The following is an 8,078-nucleotide window of genomic DNA, read 5'->3' as shown; positions in this document are numbered from 1 at the left end:
CCACTTCTCTCGCTCTTTCTTTTGTTCTTCTGTCTCAACTTCTCCAGCAACAACAGTGGGACAGGGCTTTTTGAGGACATAGTCAATATGCAGCTCGAACAACAAGAAAGAGACCTTTGATTGCCACCGCTTGAAGTTTGACCCATCAAATCGATCGAGTTTTTCAAGGTCATGGCTAAGCAGATTGATGGAGTTGGATGTCGAACCAGAGGCAATAAAAGAAAGTTCTAAAATTGTTAGTCCAACCTTGTGAAAAATGGATTTCAGAAAAGAGATTTCAAGCCTAGAGGCACATTCTTAAGATCGCTATCTTTAGAACTTCAATCGCCCCACTCCGGAAATTCCGAAGATGTGAAAAAGGGTTTTGTTATGACTGAGTTCCCAGGATACAACTAGGCTTGAACCTCAAGAGAGTCACTGCTTCGCAATAACAGATGACCTCTCCCACACATGAACTCTGCAAGCCAAACCGAGAAGAAAGAAAGGAGTAAACTGGAGAGTCAGAAATTCTGATGTCTTCAAAAGACGAAAATAGAAGATATTTATAGACTTTTAGAGAGGCCAAAACGTTTTGCGATAAATGAGATTAATGGCCATAAATCTGACAGTTTAAAAATAGGACAAAAAGGTACCTAAACGGTCACCCACCTTTGACTGTCAATCAAAGACCTTCAAAACCGTCCAACAGTCACAAAGCACCTTAAACTCAATATAAATGCTATTAAAACCTTTCAAACGGCCAGATATCTCAAAACCGAAAAATCAAAATGGATATTTGCGCCTCATATGCACCTCGCACCGCTGCGAGCGTGCGAAGTGCAAAGTGCGCCATCAAAATGCCACATTGCGCCTCAAGTGCCCTTGCGCACACATGCGCGCGCGCGTGCGCGCGAACGACGCGGTTGTTGCTGCACGATGCGCAACAACGTCCGCAAGCCACCCAAAGACACAAGGCTTACCAAAGTAAAGAATAGAGAACAAAGTCTGTATTTAAACCACTAGAAAAACTGATTTCTCTTAGATATGGGACTAAACCTTTTAAAACACTTTTGGTGGAAAGAAATCACCAATTTTAAAACTTTCCTAACAGTTGTTCCACACACACATTTCGAGAGAAATCCATGAAGAAAAGCATTTTGGATATCTAGTTGTTTAATGATCCAATTGTTACTGATAGCCAAGGTCAGCATGATACGAATAGTTGTGGGTTTAACAACAAGACTAAATGTTTCAAAATAGTCCAGGCCTTTGAGTTGATTGTACCCCTTTGCCATTAGACGGGCTTTATACCTTTCCAAACTTTCATCTGCCAACAAGAGTCCACATGTTTTTATTAATGCCTAATATTCCAACTCCATTGCCTCATGCAACTTAGGATTTTGATGGGCTTCGCTATAGGTGATGGGTTCATGATAAACAAGTAAAACTAAAATGAGGGCTTCGGAAATAGGGTGTTGAGTGACTTGATATGCCTTAGATTTTAGAGTTCCATCTTGGAACCTCGTTATCATGGGATGAGATCTAATTGGAGGAATAGGTTCGAATCTTGAAGTATTTGATAGAGAAGATAACTCGATTATAGGAAATTTAGTATTAGGTAATTCGGCTACATGTGAGACTTCAGGTAAATGAGGATCACTATTATGGATTTGAGATTGATCATTAGATTCTAGTTGAGGTATAGTGGGAGATTATAAAGCTAAATATGTAGATGGATGTGTTGGGAAAATTTGAGTCAAACGGAGTTGAAATCAACATAGGTAAGTAAGCAGTATCAGAGTTTGTAGATAGTGAGATAAAGGTAAGTGGTCTTTAAACGAAAAAGCATGATTCATAAAAATTAATGTGACGTGAGGTGTAAATTATGCTATTTTTTAAATCCATATAATTGTATCCACGATGTCATGGAGCATATCCGAGAAACACATTTGGATGACTTGTACTCAAGCTTATGTTTTTTGTAAAGTCTCAAATGGGGATAACAGGCGCTTGCCAAACACTTTAAAAAATTGATAGTTTTGGTTTTGATTTGTAAAGAATCTCAATAGGCATTTTCAAATCCAAACTTTTTGATGGAGTATGGTTTATCAAGCACACAACTGTGGAGAAGGCATATGACCATAATTTAGGTGGTACTTCTTCTTGCACCATCATGGTCAAGCCTACGTCGACTTCTGCTCGTGGGTATACAAGAGAACCGGTGTCCGATACCATATTTAATAAGGAACTTGGATAGGCTTTGAAATTCTCCTCCTCAGTAGGAGTGGAGATATTTTATTTTGAAACACGTAATGTTTTTAACATGGGTTTTGAATGCTCAAAGAGCATGCATAACATCATATTTGTTTTTCAAGAAATAGATCCACACATATTTAGAGAATGCATCAATAAGAATAACATAGTACATAAAATCATCTACACTCAAAATGAGAGCAAGTCCCCAAATGTCATATTAGATTCTTTCAAGTGGGTGAGGCACAAAAGTAGATTTTTCTTGAAATGGAAGATTATGACTCTTTTCTTGTTGGCATGCTTCACATATTATTCAAATAAACTTTATCATATGAAATGTCAGAGGAATTAAAAACATGTTGAACTATTTTTGTAGAAAGATGACCTAATCAATGGTGCTATATCTCAAGATTGACCCACTCTCCACTTAGAGCCTCTCTATTCTCATGTCGTTTACCTGGCCATTTTTTTTTCAATTGATAGAGCCCATCATGGCTTGAGACTTATAACAGAATCTTCCATGTATGGCGATCCTTTACACACTAAAAGTCATCATGAAACTCAAACAATACGTCATTATCTTGAGTCAGTCTTTGCACTGATAACAAATTTCTAGTCATTTTATGTACATGTAAGACATTTTTCATAACTAACTGATTAGGAAGATTAAAAAACCCAATGTGATTGATGTTGAAACCTGTTTCATCACCAATTTTGATGCCATCAACACCTGAGTATTCTAAATGCACGGATAGATTGTCATTTTCATTAGTAATATGGTGTATAGCACCTGAGTCTGGGTACCAATTGTCATCAAGAAACTGTTGCACTTGACCATACTGCTATGCTTGGCAATTTTCTAGAGTGGCTATATATGCTTGTAATGGACCAAATTTTCCTTGAAGAAGGTTAGTATATTGAGAACATGTTTTAGCAAGATGGTTTATTTTTTCATAGATCTGGCATATGGGACAAGGATAATTATTCTAATAGAAGTTCCCACCATTATTTGATATACCTCGACCACACGACCTTCCTTGAAATCCACTTCCATTACCTCTCCCATGGTTGTTGTAATTTCTATGTATAACAATCATTTGTCGTCGCATCCTTTGGAGTTCATTCAATGAGACCGGATCATATCTTGTCTGAATAGGGGTTTTAAAAGCTAGATACTCACTTGGAAGATCTTTTAGAATATGCATAATCATATCATCTTCTCCTATAGGTTTTGATGCTATGGCCAATTGATGAGCGATGACCTTTAAATTTTGAAAATATTCATCAATAGATTTAGAGACTTTCTTTATGTCTTAAAATCATGATTTCAATTGCATTACTCTAGATCTGAAGTGTGCAACATTTGAGGACTTCAAAGCACTTTAAACTTTGAATGACGAAGTTAAGCCCACTATTTGGCTGTAGATTTTTTCGGTCAAATATGACAAAATCCAACTCAACAAAGTTTGATCATGCATAAGCTGATCAACATACTCCGAGTTAAGATTTTTTTATCCTTCTTTGAACTATAGTGGAGCAGGTCAGCTTCCATCAACAAATTCCATTAGATCAAGGGAGACCAAAATGGGTGTGAACTGAGATTCTCAGATCAAATAATTTTCAGCATTGAGTTTAATCGAAAGCAAATGATGCAAAGAATTAGGAAGCTGAAGAATAAATTGAGAACTGCTCATACCAAATGAGCCATTGCTGCCGAAGGATCCTGAGGTTGAAGACATAAAAGTTCTTGAACTTGCCATCGATGCAAAACATGATCGAGTTGAGAAGCAAGGAAATAAGCATATTGTTGACTGTCTTTAACAAGGAGCATGACAAGGTCATGATAATCTCATAGATCAGAGAATGTTTGCTAGCTATGATACCATATGAGAAAAACAAGATCAAACAAAGAATAAAGAAACACACATGATTATGTGGTTTGGTCAAATGCAAAGACCTACATCCACGAAACCCATTAAATCTTGAGAGGGGAGGTCTATTCTCATTCATCAATATAGACATACATTAGGGATATGGCAAGAGTTTATTTCCTAATGTTATTCTCAAATCTTCTTGATTATCCTTATCTTCACATCTAGACTTATCTTTTTGTCTTTCAACACATCTAGTTGCACCACACTAAAAAAATGATGGATCACTAGCTGATTTTTTTTAAGGTATTGCATTATACCTCATCACCTTTCAACGACATTTGATGTTTTCATCAAGTAATTTCTATAATCTAAATCTAGAAAAGGCATTTAGCTTCTGTATCCAACAATTTTTGAAAAAAATTATATGCCTCTTTTGGGTTTATACCGACCCTGTCAACCAAATCTCCAATGGATGCATGTGCTGGTGGGACTTTTGGATGTGACTTTAACATGTGTCATTTCTAAACTAACAATATTGTGGTTGTACGCAACTTCAAATAGTGAAACACGAAACCTCTCATTCACACATGTCTTTACAATCATTCATGCTTTACATTCGCATCTCATGACTGCTCTTTGCCTGGTTGCACATCTAACTTTTTTTCTTTGCATACCCTTGCTTGTTCTTGTGTGTAATCACATTTTGTGAATTCTTGTCAAAAGGGTACTTTCTCACACTAAACCTATTTTTAAAGGAATACTCAATGTAGAAATTGTATGCTTCATCATCATCAATGAACTTCTTTTCAACTTTTGGGGGTAAACTTGTATACATTTGTATGTCTTTGCTTGACTTATCGTAAGTTTATTTTAGTCTTCACTTTGGATTCAAACTGTTGTCTTTTTCAATTGTCTTAATATTACTTGGAATGAAACTTCCTTGCCCCTACACTGTTCTTGGTCTCCTTAGCAATGAAACCGCTCTCATCTACATTTGTATCAATCTCTATTGGATTAAAACTACTTGATTGCATTAATGTCAGAGTCTACTGAAATCAAATTGCTTTCCACTACATTGGTGTCCATCTTTGTTGGAATGAAATTGCTTTTCTCTGCTTTAGTCCATCTCATTTTTTATACTGGTAGGCATTGCACCAAAATAATCAACCGTCTATATTAGAAATGTTTTTAAACAACAAAACCATCATATGAACTCCACTAACTCTCAGTTGAACTTGAATCCCATACATACCCATACAACAAAAACTAATCCACAACAAAATAATATAATTTGGTGTTCAAGTTTTTCTACACAACATGATACAATGGGCAACCAAATGGCTGCACACATCAACAAATGGGTAAACCTAAACCATAAAAAGTAAATAATCTCTAGTGGGAACAACACAAAGCACGGTAAAACACTATTAACCACAATGCAAGTCAAGAATATAGATCGCCATAGATGCACACATATTCGCCATGCCAACTAAGACAATGTGAAAAACATCTCTTTGATCATACACCACAAAACAAAGAAAATTGCTAATTTGGTGACAAACACAAAGGACAAAAAATCAATCTGATGACCCCATGTAACAACCTAAATCAGGACCTCTTTAGTTCAGGTTCATGGACGTCACTTTCCATAGCGAAATTACCAAAAACAATTCTAAAAAACTAAGCCATTTTTTTTAATAACAAGGTCTAAAAAACTGTCAATTTCATTCATTCAATATCAATACTAACCATCCATGTTTATCAAACTGATTACAAGTTCAAAATAGAAAATGCAAAAATAAAGATAAAGTACTCCCAAGTACTTCACGATGCACCAGTGGTCGAGTTCACAGGTCGCGTCCTCCTGTTTGCAGTGGTTCTCGATCTTACAATTGTAACCAAGCGGGGGTGAGTTTAAAACTCTCTAAGATTTCATTTACAAATATAGGATACAACTGTTACAACTGTAGTGAGCTCTAAGCTTCTAGTCTAAGTTCAGTTATCTAACTAGCACACATATTGTTTACACATTTTTTGAAACCATTCTTTATTTCTATAGTAGGCATTCCCTGATATCGTACTCTACACCAATCAGTTTTTGCGAAAATAGCCTCCTAGGCGTAGTAACCCATGTAGACAACTCCAGAGTCAGCGGTGTTGGCCAGACATATGAACTACTCTACAACCAACATAATCAAAATCGATCCAGACTATCGACTTTCAATCGTTGCAGCTTAGCTCACCAATTGCAAGCTGAAGAGCCTAATATGTTCATCAGTAGCTAGCTGAAGAGCCCGAAAGGCTATAGCTGCCCTAAGGTGTCTGAGGATCTATCAATCGCTGCAACTTAGCTCATCAGTTGCAAATCGGAGAGCCTAACATGCCCATCAATAGCTAGCCGAAGAGCCCGAAAGGCTATAGCTGCCCTAACGTGTCCGAGGATCTATACATGTCCCAAAGGTTTGTTGTTCATGCTATTTCTTATATGTGTCTAATAGGTAATGATTTTAACCCCTACGGGTTACCTAGAAATTCTGCAATATCCCAGGTGCAAAACAAGGTACACACACATCTAACAAAACCCTAGACCATGTCCTCCCTGGTAGAGTTCTTTATCTCTTTCTGTGTTGTTACCCTAAGTACATTATTTATTTATTTTCTTTTCTTTTTTAGTGTTAGTATTTTATATAGTTTTGAATGTACTTTCACTAAATAGTGTTCAGTATATAATCATATAAACATGCTATAAATTCTAGGGATACCAATCCATCATGGAGAAATAATATAAAATAATCATGCCACAACATTAAATTATCCCTCTCAAGGTATATGTGTGGCATTTCTCAGAATAAATCATATTATGAGGAATCTGAAACTCTGCCACCCTTTCTTAGCATTTTTATAAGCCAAAAATTAGGTCAATCGGACATCGAAGTAGAACGTTATGTCCAAAACAAGTTGACTTGTTTAGTATAAAAACCTATTTTTCAAGTAGGTTCTACTTTAAACTCTTTTTTTTATCACCAAAATGATCAAATATGGTTTTGTACTTCAAAGATTAATTAGATTTGAAGATGTTAGATTTCAAACACAACAAAAATCACCTCAAACAAAAATTTTAGTAGAAAATTATGGCCAAAACAAATTAGTCTGTCTTACCAGTTTTACCCGAACCATTAGCCTCATTTTCAAAACAAACACATTCATGGTATGAGTCATATCATATGCTATATTTTCATGACATGATCAAATACTAGGATAAATATGTAATATGTATCATAATCCACATGCATCTTATTGAAAGCATAAAAAATACAGATTCTTAAGCATGTAATTCAGTCAAATCATTTATATACATGAAATAATCAACATACTTTTAAAGCATATCGAATAACATAACAAGATGCATTTATGAACAAGCTTGTATCTTATTTATCTAGGAAGTTATTTATAAATGTTTTATTACCTCGAATGCAAGAATTGAAACTTGTATCTTATTTCAACTACCCGTCAGTGTGAATAGAAAAGGTTTTTTTGGATCCAAGCTGGGATCCCCCTCTCACCATGAAGAACCGTGATGAGAAGGACGAAAGTGGAGCTTCGGAGAGAGGAGGATGTCAAAGTTCGTTGGCTGGCCAAGGAGGCAAAGGAGAAAAACCTGAGCTCTACGGGTTACTTCACCTACCCCCTAACGTGTCCAATGAAACTGATTTCCTCGAATGTTACGGGGCGGGTCGCTGGTGGGCCCGGCGGCAAATCTTCGATGTCTTACAAGATGATGATAAAATCAGGTAGAGCTCATCAGGTGGACAGAATAAAAAAAAAATGAAAGGAAGAGATTCAGGCCAGACTATACCTCCGGTAGTGAGGCATTTTTTTGTATAGTTTTTATAAAATGGATGTACAGAAATCGAATTTCAATTCAAATTATACAGTTAGTTTATTAGCTATATTAGAGATGAAGAGAATCCA

The sequence above is a fragment of the Nuphar pumila genome, chromosome 2 (genome assembly GCF_984573655.1).
Source record: "Nuphar pumila chromosome 2, dmNupPumi1.hap1.1, whole genome shotgun sequence".
In the NCBI taxonomy this organism is placed as follows: domain Eukaryota; kingdom Viridiplantae; phylum Streptophyta; class Magnoliopsida; order Nymphaeales; family Nymphaeaceae; genus Nuphar; species Nuphar pumila.
This window is presented reverse-complemented; position numbering follows the sequence as displayed.